At 43.0% G+C, this 18378-nt stretch overlaps 1 long non-coding RNA gene across 1 annotated transcript in view; it reads right to left on the bottom strand.

Moving 5' to 3' along the window:
* The window catches only part of LOC147914356 (uncharacterized), a 1093764-nt gene that overhangs the window by 154385 nt on the left and 921001 nt on the right, over nt 1–18378 (bottom strand). The window lies entirely within an intron of this gene.

An 18378-nucleotide genomic window follows, 5' to 3' on the forward strand; every position in this document is an offset into this window, starting at 1 on the left:
GAGCCCTGCTATGGAACACATGGGCCCCAGTGGCGTTCATTCATTCAAGCATGCATTTATTCATTCAACTAACATTTATTGTGTGTCTGTTATGTGCCAGGCACTATGCTAGATGGTGGGGATATGAAGTTGAATAAGACAGACTCTTTTCCTTGAATTGCTCACAGCCTGGTGGAGGAGATAAATACTTGTACTCAGGTAATTAGAGTGCAATGTTTGATGTCCTGTCATTGTGCTATAACACAAGTCTAGGTTTGAATGTGGGGAAGGTTAGAAGAGCTGAGTTACTCTCAAAATTTGGCCTTTTCAGAGTAAGCACTGTACTCTCATCTCCCTCCATGTCTATTAGCAAAGGGAACTGGTTTCTAGTATCAAAATATCTAGTATTTAAAGTACCTAGATGATACATACCCCCAATTCCACATCTCTTTTTCTCTTTATGCCTGTCTATGCTGTGTCCAGTTTGGGATTCACCTAGGCCATAATGGCAGTATCAGGAAAATTTGTACATTTGTAGAGAGTATAATAATCTTCCCATCTCTATTCTTAATAACTATGAGTCATCTATTGTTTAATGAGGAGGGTGGTAATTAGAGCCCTAGCCACACAAAACTATTACAAATCTATGAGTACAACCCCCACACAAGGGATTGTGCAGGAATCTGGGGGTGGCAGCAACTGAGCTGATACAACCTCTATGTCAAAAAGGAAAAAGGGAGTAATCAGTTTCAGGAACCCAGCAGAAGAAGGTCTTGTAGAATTGGCCTCTTTGAGACGTACAGTGGCCTTCAGTGGAGGACATAGTCAGCCCACTTTGAGGCTGTCTAGTGGGGAGAGAGCCGACAGAAGCAATCCCCTGACCTCACTCTCCTCTTCCCTCAGATCTCTCTGATGCTCTGCATTGTCCAGACCCAACCAGAAACCACATGGGCCAGGATCCTGTAGGCCTCACCCACCCAGGTCCCCTCTCACCAGAGAAGGGTGGAGAGGGGACCTGGAGGGGCAAAGAGAAGATAGCCACCCACGAGAGCTCAAGATCCTCAGTGGTAACATGAAGGCATGAGAATACAGACTGTCTGCTCCAAAAAGTTATGATATATACACACACACACTCATATAAAAAAAAATAACATATATAAAATACATGCATATATAGTATATATGCACATATATATTTTTATTATGCCTATATACCTATACACACATTATATATACGCACACATATATATGTGTGTGTGTTTTGAAAATAGTTCTATATGACTTTTACTTTCTCCTTTTTTTTTTTTTGTGAGGAAGATCAGCCCTGAGCTAACATCCGTGCTAATCCTCCTCTTTTTGCTGAGGAAGACCGGCTCTGAGCTAACATCTATTGCCAATCCTCCTCCTTTTTTTTTTTTTCCCCAAAGCCCTAGTAGATAGCTGTATGTCATAGTTGCACATCCTTCTAGTTGCTGTATGTGGGACGTGGCCTCAGCATGGCCGGAGAAGCAGTGCATCAGTGCGCACCTGGGATCCGAACCTGGGCCGCCAGTAGCAGAGCGCGCGCACTTAACCGCTAAGCCACGGGGCTGGCCCTGACTTTTACTTTCTTACTTGAGATGCTTAGAGAGACATTAGAGCCAAACACTCTTTGTTTAGCTTTCTTTATTATGGAAAATTTCAAACATACACTATAGTGAAGAGAATAGTATAATAAATATATAGTGAAGAGAATAGTATAATAACTCCCTAGATGCCCATTATCTTGCTTCAACACTTGTCAATTAATGACCAATCTTGTTTCATTCATACTTCCATCCAATCTCCACAATCTGATGATTTTGAAAGACATCCCAAACACCATATCATCCTGTGTTCAGTTTTTGTTAGGCCAAAGCATGTTAAACTATTTTTTAATAGATTACCTTTCTCAATCACAAATTTAGCATGTATAAGAGTTGAATCATAGGCAGGAATGGACATATTTTTTAAAAGGTGAGTCAGCCCCACTTAACCCTAAATTATTTTAAAATGATAAAGGAATGATTGCAAAATACAATGAAGTCATGTGATTTATATAACTATTTACTTGTGTTATAGTTTCAAAATACTGGCTTGTACCTTTATTTACCTCTTCCTTTTTCTTTTTCTTTTCTTTGCTTTGTAGTTAAGTAACTACATTATTAACATAATAAATAACTACATTATTAAATAAAAGAAAACTGAAGAAAGCTTCGTTTGGGAATTTAATTATTCCCCATCCCCATATTGGGAGCCTATTGTGCGGTAATATTTACTGCATAGAACATTGTTCCCCTCTGATTTGTAATGTCAGATCTTCCATATATCAGATTTCAATACAGGAATGGGCATATGTTGGGCATCTCTTTTTATTCTGTTGATTTATTATTTTATTTTATTTTTTTTGTGAGGAAGATCAGCCCTGACCTAACATCCACTCTAATCCTCCTCTTTTTGTTGAGGAAGACTGGCTCTGAGCTAACATCTATTGCCAATCCTCCTCCTTTTTCCCCCCCAAAGCCCCAGTGGATAGTTGTATGTCATAGTTGCACATCCTTCTAGTTGCTGCATGTGGGATGCAGCCTCAGCATGGCGCATTGGTGCGTGCCCGGGATCCGAACCCAGGCCGCCAGTAGCGGAGCACGCGCACTTAACCACTAAGCCACGGGGCCGGCCCGATTTATTATTTTTTAAATCTTTGCACCAATATCACACTGTCATAATTAGTATCACTTTATAATAATTCTTCATATCTGGTGTTTGGAGTCTTCAAAACCATCCTGGCACTTCGTGGCCTACTCTTCCATACAAATAGATTCAGCTTGTCAAACTCTATGGGGAATAAAAACCCTGTTGGTATATGGCAGTTGACTTCTAAAATGATCTGAACTACAAAATGTATTTGTTGAGAACTTTGAAAGTTTTCTGGAAGTTTATGAACTGAAGACTACATGAGCCTGACGTTTAAGACAAACAAGAATAAGACATGATTTTCTCTTTATTTGTGCATGTGTTTTTTGAGCAGCATATAGAAAGCTTGATTGAAAGAAAAAGAATGTCTTCGTAATATTAGTGTGTCAAGCACAGGACCCGTATCTCTTTGTTTAATGTAGTGTTCCACTCACTTTAAGATCTGTCTTTGCAATGGGGGCTGTCTCAGTGACAACAAAGGCAAGGTTGAGAAGAAATGAGAAATGATTGACAGAATATCTCAACCAGTTGTCTCAAAAAATACGCACTGTGGACCCAAAGGGCAATGAATTGAAGATATATGCTAACTGGTTGGTGATTTAAAGATATTAATAATGAAGGCCACAGCTGCAATATGACTGAATCACCAGTAGTTTAGAAATGGAGGATCTGAATGCTTAGGGATTATATTAGCTATCTAAGGCTAAGGCTGCCTAACAAATGACCACAGACTTAGTGGCTTAAACAACACAGGTTTTTTCTCACAGATTCCATAGGTCAGGAGTCCAGGCACAGCTTAACTGGGTCTTTTGCTTAGGATCTCACGAGGCTCTAATAAGCTGTTGGCCCAACCTCATTTTCATCTGGGGAAGAATCCACTTCCACGCTCATTTGTGGTGGTGGCAGAATTCAGTTCCTGGTTGTTCTATGACTGAGGGCCCAGCTGTTTGTGGGCTGTCAGCTGGAGGCCACCCCAGGTGCTAGAGGCCACCTGCAGTCCTTGCCATGGGGGCTTCCTCAACATGGCTGCTTCCTTCATCAAGCCACCAAGGAGAATCTCTGTCCTATAGAGGGCCCAGTCCCTCAGTTAAGGGCTTTCACCTGATTAAGTCAAGCCACTCGGGATAATCTCCCTGCTGATTCACTCCAGATCAACTGATATGGGACCCTCATAACATCTGCAGAACCCCTTCACCTTTGCCATACTCTGTTGTTGAGGAATAAGTCACAGGTTGGCCCACACTCAAAGGGAGGGGCCATCACACAGGGTGTGAACACCAGCGGGGCAGGCGTAACAGGGCCACCCCAGAGGGTCTTCGAATAGGGCTAAAATAAAATGGAAGAAAAACTGTCATCTGTGGTCACAATTCCAGCCACCTGGATCCTTTAAAGGGCATTTCTGAGATGAGACCTGTGGAAGCAGAGGCCTTTAGGGCCATGTGGCTCCAGCCCATTTTGCTTTGTATTTGTGAGAAGCAGAACAGGCCGGGCTCTAAGGAGCCGCCTCCCTGAGCTGCTCAGGAAGCTAGCTGTGCTGTGGCGTGGGGAGACCGTTGGTTTTCTCTCTTTGGCGGAGCAGATATGAGGAGGTAGGCACATGGCTCAGACAGGCAGGCAATAGTTCCTGCAGTCAGCAGCCCAGGAAAGAGTTAAGCCTCCGCTTTTGTTCCTGCACCAGGATTTTTGATTAGATGCTTAATTGCGATTGGAAGCTTATGTTTAGGGTACACGCTTAGTGACCGGAGATATTCAGAGACTGCATTCAGTACCTACTCTTAAGCCTGCTCCCCAGGACAAGAATAAAAGGAGTTGTGGGGCGCGTTGGCACAAACGCCCGGCAAACACCCATCTTCCTGGCCGTGCGTCAGCTCCCCGGCACGGGTGATTCTGCGTGTGGCATTTGTGTTGTGCATCTCCCCGGCCTGCGAGAAATTTCCGGCGCAGCGGGATTAGTGCCTAATGGCAAGAGAAAAACCAATTAGCATTTCCTCATAGCTAACCAAACACAAAAGCTCCCTCAGCCTGGGATGGAACACCTTTGACCATTCATTGCTCCTCCACGGCAAAGCCGTGCACCTTACAATTTGCGCTTAATTATACAGGAAAAGAGAAATCTGTTTCTCCGGGAGAGCCTCTGAGAACCTGTTGGGGAAAGCTTTCAATTTTAATTACAGAAGAAATACTGGCTGAGGCAATGTTGAAAGGGAATTACCTTTTCTTTTCTTCTGATTTTGCAAAACAGCTGGCCAAACAGAACACCGCGGCTCTGTTTAGGCAACCTGTGCAGGGTGGCTGCGGGCCGTGCTGGGCTTCATTTTGCAGATCAGCTGGAAAGATCTCTTTGGGGCTTAAGGAAGCTAATTTAAACATTGCCCGTGTACAGAAACTTTAATCCCTCTTAATATGTCAGCTGTGCCATCAGAAAAGCAGACCTACTGCGCTGGCATCCTCGAGAAAAAAACCAATACCGTCTTCATTATTCAAACCATAAGCCCATAGACAAAGGGGAGAAACAAGAAACAAATCATCCCAGTGACACCCAGATCTTTCCTATTTCATCTTGACAGGGTTTGTTTCCATGAAGGCGCTCGCTCCTGCACCCTCCCGCAGCCATCGCCTCCTGTAACTCTTTATGGTCATTGAAGCTGGGCCCCACGGCCTTCAGAGGCTTGTATCTTCTTCTCACATGAGTGACGCTTCAGTGATAAACTTGAACTTAAAGTTACTGAGGCGGAACTGAGGGTTCATTTGATAGCTAGTGGTTTTCAGCAGCTCCGGGGGCCTCGGGCCGCAGCGTGAGGTAGATTGTTAATGTCCTGTGAGGGAAAACAATAACACATTTCATTAGTGCGTTCATGTGTGAAGCATCCATTAGTGCACTGGAGGTATTAATGACGTTATGCTTCAAATTGACATGTGGGGCATGACAGGAATTGCAAGGTCGGATGGGAACAGATGACATGATGAACAAATATTTGAATGGCTTCATTTGCCTGCAGGTCAAATGGTGGGTGCAAGGAATGGAGGGGGTGGGGGTTGGAAAAGAATCTTTTTGTTTTAACATAGGCCAGTGGCAGCAAAACCAAGAAGAAAACACACACACATATGTGCACACGTGTTCCCTCCCTCCCAAGGAAAACCAGTCTGACAGTAGTCAAAGCGTAAAAATGGATTTGACTCAGGAATGCTTGTAATTGGGGAAAAGAGACCTCAGTGTAGAGCTGGACCCAATTCCAAGTATAGCGTAGACAAGGAGGGACATATAGCCGACTACAGGGTGGGGGCAACGGATGGAAAATTATTAAAAGGAGGCATCAGGAGTAAGGGGGCATTGAGGCTAAGTGGACTTGACAGGATTCTTGCTGAGGGCAGGCCAGGGTGATGAGGTACCAAGGGTGGGGGATGAGGAATTTGATCAGATATCGAGGGTCATTGCATATCGAGGGTGGACGTTCTTTCTAAACTAAGATTCTTGCTAAAATTGGATGATGCAGGCCTGAGCAAGGTGGACACTGAAGATTGAGGCCTGGAGTGCTTGGAGGAGCCTGATGAGTCAGGGAGAGAGTCTCTGTCTCCCCGCCCCCCCACACACACACAGCCAGGAGAGGGGGGAGGCATGCACAGAGAATGGGCAGGACTAGCTGAAAGCCACAGGTCATGCGGTGGTTTGACTGTGAGAAGGGGCCAGGCTGACTCTTGGCTGACAGTCGACTTTCCTCAGGCAAATGCTTCCTTCAGAACATCCCACTGTCAGGCCAGGATGGAGATAAAATGGTGTATTCTCTGCCCAGCCTGATCATGAGGGACAGGGAATTTGAAAACACAAGTGCTTGTTGGATCCTTCATCTAGCTCCTGGTGGCATGAGGCAGTCATTGAATGGTACCAGAAGACAAACATGAGGAGTCAGACTTGACGTTGACCTCCAGGAGCAGGGAGTTTGTTGCATATTTAGCAAATATGCAGAACATGACAAATGTTGGAACAGGGGTCAATGCAAATGCCTTGGGAGACAGACCAAACGTGACTAATATTTATGGTTACATACATCTGGGTTTGTCATGGAAAGTCCTGGTTTATGCCTGTTGTCCCACCAAATTACTGGGACTCTTAAAAGTGTCCCAGTTTGAGGTCAAATGAACCAATGGTATTAGAAGTCAGGATGGTGGTTCCCCTGGGTGTGGGAGGAGCAGGATGGAGGCTCAGGGAGGGCGTTTTGGGGTCTGTTCTCTTTCTTATCTGGGTGCAGTTTCCACAGCAGTGGTCACTGTGCACATAGGATTTGTGCCCTTCTCTGCGTGTGTGTTATCTTTCAATCAGAAGATTTCTAAGTGTCCCAATTGGGAGACACCCGAATGATCTGTCCTCACTCCCTCAACTTCCATACTCCTCACCACATAAGATCTTTAGCTGAAAGGAATGCATATACATCTTAGCTCGTATTATTTTAGCTCAGTGTAGCTGACAAAGTAGAACTGACGACTCCTCCATCAAAGTCTTCAAGACTGAAGAGGTTGCAAAAAGAGCCATGAGAGAAAGAAAGGAACAGCAGAGAAGATTCCCAACATGACCCTCAGACTCGAGCCCCCGGCTCCGGTGCAGAGGTCTGCGAATCTGGCCGAGGAACCTCTGTTCTTGCCGCTGTCTCAGTCCCAGAGATGCTAACATCGGGATTTTTTTTTGTTTTTAAATTCATGGCAGTGTAATTCATTGAATTTCTTATGTAAGCTGAATTGGGCAGTTACTGTTCCATTTTTGCTTTGATAATGAGATGTAGAAAAAGTATTCAATTTTCTCCCTGGGTTACAGTGGTTGAATGATCGCAGTGGAATCTGAGTTGGGCGGGTCTGACGGCGCAGATCAGGCGGGAGATGCCAGCAACACACATCTCTGGGTGACAAGTGTAATTCGACATGAAAAGTCTGTGCGTTTGGCAGCTTCTCTGCTGAGCACACCCTTTGTTTTCCTTCTCTGGATTCCAATGGTCTTCCCATGGTCTTCTGCCAGAGAAGACAATTCCCTTAATGCTGTTCTAAAGCAGAGTGAGGGCTGACCTGTAGCTAAATTAGCAAGAGAGTGGGCTTTACACACCGTGAGAATCAAAGGCCAGCCAGGTCGTCTCAAATGCCAGCCCCCACACAAGAAGGTCATTATAGGAGTGGACCTCACACCTTGCACATTTTGTTTTCTGAAAGTGAATTTTAAGTTTGTTTTATATTATTCTTAGTGGCCAGAGATCCAGTAAAACTTGAATGGAACTGGAAGAAATTACAATGTTAGCAGCAAGATCGAGCTCCCCAGGTATTTATCTAGTCAGTTAATATGACATTGGTCCCCCGACTAAATAAAAATACCTATGAAGCGTCAAGACATTTTTCCTCTCCAATTAGAAGCTGAGTATGATGAATCTTCCCTGATGATATTTTAATATTTCCATTTATTCATTACGACCACTAGCCCTAGTTAATGCTGGAAATGACAGGATTGTAATGAATCAGAAGAGCAGGAACAAGCCAGAGATGCTGTGAATGGGAAAATTTTAAGCCAAACATTTTCTGGAACCAGGACTAACAGAGAAGTTGACCCTGTCCTCGCCACCTCCCCTCTCTCCACTGACTCTTGAACTTCAGTTTGGCTTTCCTTACGCATCCTGGAAAACCCAGCCAAGATACTGTCTCCTCTAGGAGTCTGCCTGGACCCCTCTAGTGGAGGCTGGGCAGATGTCTGATGTATTCCTATGAACCTTGGCTTCCCTTTCACAGAGCCCTCATCACACGTCTGTCTCTTCCACCAGAACACGGGTCTCATTGGATGCTCATGGCAGAACTTGACAAAGGTATTCAATAAATGGATGCCAAAAGACAACACAAGAAAAGAAATATGTGACATAGAAGTACATTTCCTTTCATAAGAAAGTTGCCACAGTCTGAAGTGTTTCTGAAATATATTTGGTTATCTTATTACACATCTCAGGTGACAAACTCATAGTTCAAGTCCTAGTTAAGTACGTGCCAATACTGGTGCAGACAGTCGTCTGTACTCTGTTAGTTTGAACCATAGGGAATTGCTGGTAATTGATGGTCTTTGGCCTAGATAAACGGCAGTTTCACGTGGTTCAACCTATTATTTTGCTGTCTGTGTTAACAGATATCATTCTAATTGGAAAAGATGTGCTTTCCTTTGTACAGATTTTAGTAGGTTTTGCCAAGTGGGTATGAGCATCTGGACACTTTTCTCTTTAAGGCGAGCTCAGAAGTCGTTGAGCTTCTGCCACCTCTAATTGATGATACGAAACTCTCTGACATTGACGGCGCTCCCTGGTGCTGGCTGGTGTGGGTGCAGGAGAGGTGAATGACATCGAGGAGGGAAGCCTGGACCCCGCCTGTCCCCTGGTGCCTGCGCCATGCTCAGCATCATGACCTTTCTGCCTGGGAGATGACTCCTGGCAGATGGCAGCGAGCTAAAGGGCAGGGTTGGCATTAATTAAGTCAAAAAAAATTAGACCTGAATAATTTGAGAAAGAACATTATAATGTTCCTTTTGGTGATAAATGGGATTTTTTTGGGCATAGAAGATCTTTGCTTTTGCAGAATTTCTATCATCCCATAGTTTATGCACAGCAGAGAAATGTTCACATGTTGGAGATGAACATTTTGTTTTGGAGGTGGAAGGAAGAGGTTAATGTGCCCTTAAAAGAGGGATGTTGAGCCAGTACAAGTACCTTATGTGAAGAAGAGAGGGTCAGAGGAGAAGGGAGAGGTGAGGTCCGGAAATAACATCTACACTCTGCTTTTTTTTTGGTGTGAAAGATCAGACCTGAGCTAACATCCTTTGCCAATCTTCCTCTTTTTGCTGAGCAAGATTAGCCCTGAGCCAACATCCGTGCCCATCTTCCTCCACTCTGCACGTGGGACACCGGCACAGCATCATTCAAGGAGCCGTGCACAGGTCCGTGTCCAGGATTCGAACACGACAACCGGGTGCTGCGGAAGCAGAGCGGCGAACCCACCACACTACCAGCCGGCCCCTACACTCTGCTTTTTGAGTACAGCAATCTGACTCTGCAATCAAGAGTTTATAAAATGATGTCTTCTAAATGAACTGGCACCACAGCAGAATGGTAGGAAAGACGTTTCCACGGCTACACTTTCCATTGTAGGGAAAGCAAAGACATGTTGCCAGGATAGGCAGTGCCTCTCCTAGTCAGACATCGCTAATCAATGGCAGCATTCCTGCCTGCTGAGCCCGAGTTCAGACATGACCTCAGACTCTTCAGCAGAGAGCTTGGGCAGCCTCTAAATCTACCGTTCCTGCCAACATCCTGAGCAGACAAACTCAGGAAATTGGCTAGCTCAATTTGCTGAATAGCTTATCAGTAAAAATCTAATTCAAATGAATTCCTCATAGTCTTTCTCTTTATTCATGGTCCCCTCACAAGTTCTACAACAGTGACATCCTGTATACTCTAGTATTTGCAATTTATTTTCATCCACTTTTCGTGTAAATCTAAGAATTTGAGATAGAAGGGCATTGAAAGAAACTCCATTTGGATTTTCTTCAAAAGATTTCATAAAACTTTTATCTTTTTTTTTTTTTTTTGTGAGGAGCTCAGCCCTGTGCTAACATCTGCCAATCCTCCTCTTTTTTTTGCTGAGGAAGACTGGCCCTGGGCTAACATCTGTGCCCATCTTCCTCCACTTTATATGGGACACCGCCACAGCATGGCTTGCCAAGCAGTGCGTCGGTGAGCGCCCGGGATCTGAACCGGTGAACCCCGGGCCACCGCAGTGGAGTGCGTGCACTTAACTGCTTGCGCCACGGGGCTGGCCCCAAAACTTTTACCTGTAATGTTTTGAGGACCAGATATATCTCATAATAGTCACTTATTTTTTGTTTGAATTCTAAACACTTGTAGGTATAATTAAATTCTATTCAAATTTTATTGTCTGCTTCCTTATGAGCATGAAGGATGTTGCCTTGATAAATTTTTAAAAATTGGCTGTTGAGACTGAACATTTAAAATACACATTTTTCTGAATTTATGTTTGTAATTGCTCTGTGCACTATTTTTTTCTGCTCAGAATAAGTCTATGCTGGACTAAAAAGTGATATTTCCTTCTCATTTAATTGTTAAATTCTTCCCTTCCAACCTCCAATATTCAGAAATCAACATTCATTACTCATTCTGGGTACCCCTGCTGCTTTTATGGAAACCAACAGAACAATAACTACTATAAAATGGCTTCATATTGTAATGAAACATTGTCTCTTTTTCTCTTCAATGCACCTTGTAGTTGGCCTCCAATGCGGCCATTGCAAGTAGCCACTCCCTCTGCAGCTGATTTATCGGCCAGACCTTGACCTCAGGGAGCCAGAACAAAACGTACACTGCACCCCAAATGGAGAAGTGGCTGATTGTTTGGCCACAGGGTCTTTTTAGGTTAAAGCCAAGCAATTTTTATATTTTGTTTACTCACAGTCCGGAAACTCCGGAAATGTGGTGCAGGCAGAACTGAACAGGTAAGAAAAGGCCTTTCCTGCTGCTCTCAGTCTTGTCCTTCCAAAGCGTTCTTTTAAAACTAAACAAATGGTGTGCATTTCCCTCATTCCGTTCTATGAAGTTGACATCTCTTAGACCACACTGTCTATAAAGGGCATCACAGGGGCTTGCGATTTTTGTAGCCTCTGAGTGTCTGGCTCACATCTTCTGTGTCTGTTCAAGGATGTTTGCAGCACTTGAGGCCAACAGTGGACTCACCTGGGGGCTTTCTGTTGCCTCACTCAGGCTCGCCGCAAGCGCTTATCCGGAACCACAAGCACTCTCATGATTTCGGTTGTGATTCTTTCACAGCAACTCTTTGTCTAAAAAAGGTCATAGAATTTAGTGTTTCTTTTTGGCCTGCCAGAATTTTTATTTACCTTACTTGTATGCTTAATGCGATGACAACTTTTAACAATGGGACAATGTGGTACAAAGACATAAATGCAAGCAACCTGCTGTTTCCCGTCTCACATGCCTCCAGGTGCTTCAGCTACTGAGATTGTGTTTCCAAATTCTCCTTAAAAACGGATCCGTTATTGTCTAAGGCAGCACTGCCCAATAGAAATATAATGAGAGCCATATATGTAATTTAAAATTTTCTATTAGCCACATTAAGAAGTAAAAAGAATAGCAAGAAATTAATTTTAATAATATATTGGATTTAACTCAATATATCCAACAGGTAACGAATATAAGCTGTAGTCAACATAAAACAATCAACATGTAGCATATATATAAACTTATTCATGAGATATTTTATATTCTTTCTTTCATCCTGTCTTCCAAATCTGGTGTGTGTCTTACACATACAGCACATCTCAATGTGGACTGGCCACATTTCAAATGCTCATTGGCCACATGTGGCTAGTGGCTACCATATTGGACAGGCTCTTCTAAGGCACTGAGGCATATAGTATACTGATATATATATATATATTCATCTTGTAGTTATCAATAGCAATAATGGCCTAGGAGAGCATGGAGTAATGAAATGAGGACATAATTTAGATTTTAACTTTTTGTAAGGGTTCTTCTCAAGGAGAAGGAAGGACCAATTTCAGTCTTATCTTCATATTTTAATTATTGGTCTATTTAAAATTACATGTATTATATAGTGCTTTTTACTTTTCAAAGCATTCTCACATCATTTTCTCATTTGCTGCTCTTTACAACCTTGTGAAATTAGTGAGGGAAATGTCTTTTTATTCTTTTGAGATGAAACCGAGGCCTAGTTAAATGGTGACTCCACCACTTGTGTGACAATGACAGTGACCACTTATATGACACTAGAACCCATGACTTCTGACCTTTCTTCTCTGGGTAAAGGCGCTAAAGTCACAGAACTTCCTAAAGATGGGCAAAAGAGAAAAACCTGGAAAGTTCATCATTTGGATCATATGTTCCTGAATGAATGAAAACTGGCATTTATTAATTGGGAATCTTTGGTTCAATTATTCACATGAAGATCATTTGTAGCAGTGACTGAGCTTCAGGGTCTCTTCTAAGAACTTTACCTGTGTTGACTTATTTAAACCTCACGACAAACCTGAGTGGATACCATTATTAGCCCATCTTATAGACAAGGAAACTGAGGCAGAGAGAGATTAAGTTGATTTACCTAAGGTCACATTACCTAAGTTAGGAAGTGGCAGAGCTTGAATTAGAACCCAGGCTGACCTGGCTCAAGAGCAATGTTCATAACCACTGTGCTGTCCTGCCTCTGTGTCCTGCCTAGGATTGAAGGATTCAAGGTCCCCAATTTTTTTCAAACACAGAAAGGCAATTTGTCTTTGGAACACAATGGTTTGAAACGTATTGTTCAAAGGAGGCCTTCCCCAGATGGCCTGCTGTCTAATTCCTTCCTCCTTCCCAGGACTGGCCACGTAAATGAAACATGATTCATATAATGCAGTGTAAGTTTAAGGAATTTTCTTTTGATCCACTAATTTATAGTTTTTAGCCTTTTATTGACTGTATATCATTGAGTAATAGAATTGTGGTCCCTATGAAAATTTTATTTTTCTGATATTTAAAAAGCTGAGCAAAGGACCGGAGTGTTCCTCAGGGGTGCTGGCAGCTGGTGTCAGTCATTAGTCCTGGGCAGGGACCAGTTTGTGAGTAAGGTGAGGAGCAGGGGCTGAAGTTTATAGTTTTAAAAGTAGACCATATCTTGGCATTTATTTTCTTTGCTTTTGTATCCTTCTAAAAGAGCATCTTTTTGTAATTTCAGAAGTTATGCCTACTTGCCTTAAGAAATTTACAGAAAATAGAGTATTATAAAGAAAAGAAAATCACCTGTAATTTCACATCTCAGAGACAACTTTGGTTAACATTGGGAGTGCATTTCCTTCCTTACCAATCTATCTATCTATCCATCCATCCATCTCCCTATTTATCCTTCATCTATCTCTCATGTCATATGTTATATCTTTTTTCATTTAATATTTTATATTTTGCTATATATATCATAAGTAGTTTGCTGTACCATTGAAAATTTTTTGTAAATGTAAGTGGTTCATAGAAGAATCTTAGTTTTTTGAGTGTACATGTAAAATGGTGTTAGCTACCCAGTCATTGTTTTCAACTGACTCTCCTTTCCTCCTGGGGTGTGGGCTCTTAATGACAGGCTGGTCAGATTCCCCAACTTTCCTGTCGCTTTCTCTTATTACAACAGTCCCATTTTTAGTTCTTTAAAGTGGAGCAAATCCTGTCCATTTTAATACTTCAAGTTTCAAAGCTTGGCTCTTTTCATGTCCAGAACAAGATAGCTCTATGACCCTGCCGCTGGTGAGCTGGAGCTGGTGGGGGATAGAATAATCTGGCTCTGAGCTCATTGTCCCCTCCCTGTTCTAATCTTGTCACCTCTGATGTTGGGGGCAGGAGTAACCTGCCCCACGTACATGGTGAGGAGATGGTCCCCACCTCATTCTGGTTCCTTCTGGTTCCATCTGATGTTGATGGTTGTGCTTACCTGAGTGGGGGGGCTGTGTGCATGGTTTTCTTGGGGTAGTGTTAAGCTTCTTCATTCTGACCCCCTACATCACTGGGGCCCCCTCAGAACAGCCATGTTTAGCTTTTGCGTGGGCCTGTAAGCCGTTCAGGCCTCTGATGTCTTCTCTTGGATGAGCCTCTTATTTCTCAAGAGCCCAGTCCCTTCCCAAATCTTGAAGTCCTTTCACAAGGAGCCATAGTGATCGCCGAGGGTGTCTTTTGGACTCTCCAAGGGCCGCAGAGAACTGTATGTGGTGGCATTGCCCCTAGTTTCTTCCCTGGAAGATTGCCCCATTGCACCTTGGGCCCTTCAAACCTTATGGCACCCTCTCCTTCAGAAATCTCTCCACCAGACTCAGCACCACTTTCTGTGTCTGCTGTGCCTGAAGCTTCAGAGGCCTCCCTGCCTGCACCCACCCCCCCACACCGTCCCTGCACCAGACTCTCACAGCTGCAGGCTGCTACACCTCAGCAAGCTTCCCACAGGGACGCAACATTCCCGTCTCTCCTTCTTCAGAGTATCCCACAACCCTTACAATTTTTTCCCTGGAGCCTCCCCTCTTGGCTTTGGGAAGGAGGAAGCATCCCACAGGAAGGGAGGCGATAACATCTCAGCATGAGCTCAGTGCCTCCCAAAAGGTGGGGATGACACCTGACCTCTGCAGTTGTCTTCATAGAGACATTAGGGAGGGGAGGGTTGGGAGCAGAAGGGCTGCTCTTGCTGCCTCTGAATAAACAAAATGAGGTGATATCTGGCCCCTGACCGCATGTGGCTGCTCTGTGGCTCCCTTTAGAATATCAGGGTGCCTTGTACCTTTGGTTTTTAGCTGTGGGCATGGTCATCAACTCCAGCACTGGAACCAGCATGAACCTGTCACATGGACATTAATTTTAATTACTGCATACTAATTTATGCAAATAGCCTAATTGTCTTATTTTGGGCTCCCCCAAATCAGAACTGAGACAAGGACTTGGATATAATAATTTATTTGGAGGTGATCTCAGCAACCACAATTGATAAATGCGGAAAGTGAGGCGGGGCAGGGAGTACATGGATGGGAGGTTAACCACAGGGGCCCAGAGGTACAATCCTGCAGGATACCCATTGAGACACCATGTGGAACACCCATGGCCTCTCATCCCACATTTCTTGAAGTTGCTCCTGAGGGTGTTGACTTTCAGACCCTTCTGTGGTGCCAAAGAGAGCCCTCAGACAAAGAGGAAGAGAGACACAGGCACCCAAGGTAGGAAGCAGTCAGCGTGCTGCAAATTCTGTAGCAACAGCTGGTGAACTCAGGGAGGCCCTGGGGATGAGGGGCAGGACACCAAGATATATAGTTGGCCACACTAATTAAATGAGTCATTCTCCTAATATTGGACGTTTAGGCTGTAACCTTTTAATTTTGCTATAATGAATCAGGCTGTAATGAGTAGACATATTTTTATGTATATTTTTATTTTTTGTTTATTAATTTAGAATAGATTCTTAGATGTTGAATTATTTTGTCAAACGACATGGCATTTTGAGTTTATTGATACATTTTGGTGCAACTATAGCTTATAGATTCAAACTTAATGCTAGTAAGAGTGGATTTTTTAAAAAATCAAGATTCCTCAGCCAGTCCTACTCCCTGTCCTAAGTGGATGTTGGGAAGACTGCCCCATCTGGCGCCCATGGACTCTCTGTAGGAGTGAGTACTGGGCTTTGACTGTCGCCCCCGCCCAACTGCAGAAGTTAAGCCTACGTATGTGGAATGTGTTTCTCCAAAGGGGTCTCACCTTTACCACTGGATTCTCTCTTAGCTCTTATCCAGTCTCCAAACAGTATTTGTAGGAAACTATGCACACGGGTGACACTGAAGTATAGGACAGGGAGAAATTAAAAATTAAGCAGTAGCTCTTAGTAGATAGAGAACAAAAGAGAATCCATTTAGCAAAACTTTATTGAGCACTTACTCTGTGTAAGGCACCATACACGGCTACTTGGGAAGTGCTGAGGTCAGGAAGCATCTAACCTTAGCTGAAGGAATTTCTGAACCATTTGTTATGAAAGTCATCTGAGTTGGAGATTGTTTGACCAGATCATCTTAAGAAGGATGCTTTGCAAAAAGTGGCGTGCAGTTTCTGCAGGTCTCTGGTGGATTTCTTGTAACAGAACTCAGAGTAAGCCAGGCAAGGAGGTCTTCTAGATGACGTGTTAAAGGGAGAAACACCAGAGAAATGCTTAGGAAGAGTAGCTCAAAAACTGCCCAGCTCATCTTGTCAAGCCTTTTGGAAAGAGGGGGCTATTTTACTGAGTCCCTTAATTGCAGTTCTACTTCATTATGGACATTAATGATCCAGCATTTCTAACTGTTAGGAAATGAACTGAGCTGGAATTATTGTCCACAAGCATGATACATTTTTAAATAGATTCAAATGATAATTAGGATATGCACGCACATTGGGGTCTGAGACGAAAGGCGAGCCTTTCAGCTTACTGAATTAGCTTATGAAAACGAGTTTTCCAGACGGCTTATCTCATTCACTCTTCCAGGCTGTCATAGCCATGCCGGTTGCACTAGGTGTCACTGTGTGAACTTCTGCTGAATGAAAGATGGAATAGAAAAGGGAAAGAGAAGAAAGTGAGAATATTTTAACCTGCTGACACTCCTTATCTTCAGCATTCCTCTCCCCATTTATTTCTTTTTAGTATTAGCTTTTTAAGATTATGGAACACACACATATACACATTTTTGAACGACTAGATTGTCCAAAGAAGAATATTTCTCTGACTTTGGGGATGATTGTCCCTTCAGGATAGCTAAAAGGAGCTCTGTTTGCACAAGTGTTCAGGATTCTACTAGAAAGAGACGTGAGATTTTATTTATTTTTTATTTTTGGTGAGGAAGATTGGCCCTGAGCTAACATCTGTTGCCAATCTTCCTCTATTTTATATGTGGGACACCACCACAGGTGTTGTGTGATGAGTGATGTGCTGGTCCGCCCCGGGGTTCTGAATCTGCGAGCCCCAGGCAGTTGATGTGGAGTGCGGGAACCCAACCACCACGCCACTGGGCTGCCCCAAGATTTTATTTTTAAAAAATTAAGGCTTGAATGTCTTTTCCTGGGTCTTATTATATTATTTACACAAAACTTTCATCTTAAGGGTCTTTCCCCCTCTTAGAAGAAAGAAAAAGGATAATAATGAAAAGCATAAAGAAAAGGAGCTCAATGATACAACATGTAAAAATATTTTGACTTTAAAATTCCCAAAGTGACAACTCATTTTCAAATATTTTATTTCATTTCATTTCCAAATTTTCTTTCCCTCCAACGTATCCCATGCTAACCTAATTGAAAGTTTTATGGTCCCGTGTCTGTGGTCTGATATTTGTAGCCTACAATGTCATCTCATACCCAAATGCCTGACCTCAAACGGGAGAGATCTTTAGTCTGTGCAATAATCCTATAATTAGGAAGATGTACTTGGGTCAGTGTAAAGACTAGCACCACCCTTGCTTTGTATAAAGGCTGTGGAAAATTCAGATGTGGCACTACTGAAGAAGAACCACAACAGACATCCTAAGCACACCATAAGTCATCGCTATCCCTTAAGACTATACAATTTTTCCTTTGCCTGAAAGCCCGGAATCTTTCATTCTCTAAGTAACTCGGTAGCATCTTTCCTTAAAAATATATGGCCCATGATCAGTTAGGGCCTGGAGAGACTGCTGTTCTATATTTTGTGCAATGCCCGCAGCATTTTGTAGTGCCCAATAAATATTTTACAATAATATCTGCATGCCAGCTATATAGCATGTGTCATAGATAACCTTTATTTTCAGGCAAATGGTGGATATACACTTCAGTTTTTTGACACCTGTGCCTTGCATGTTCTTCATTTCTATAAAATTGTGACACCTGGGAGTCTTCAACCTTTTTTTGAGTCAAATAATGTCCTTTAGAGCTAAAGACGATACATGTGTGATGCAAACCTAGCCAGTTAGCAGAAAAGTATCAGAAACAGAAGTCAAGCTTTAATTTAGGGGCTAATCCTGGTGGCTTTTATAATAATAAAAGTTAGTTTTATTATAGCTAAGTTAATAATAGTAAAGTTATTATTATTATAGCTAACACTTAACCAGCATTACCTGTATACCGTTCTATGCACTTT

Source organism: Ceratotherium simum, chromosome 20 (genome assembly GCF_057802395.1).
Source record: "Ceratotherium simum simum isolate JZ-2026a chromosome 20, ASM5780239v1, whole genome shotgun sequence".
Taxonomy (NCBI): domain Eukaryota; kingdom Metazoa; phylum Chordata; class Mammalia; order Perissodactyla; family Rhinocerotidae; genus Ceratotherium; species Ceratotherium simum.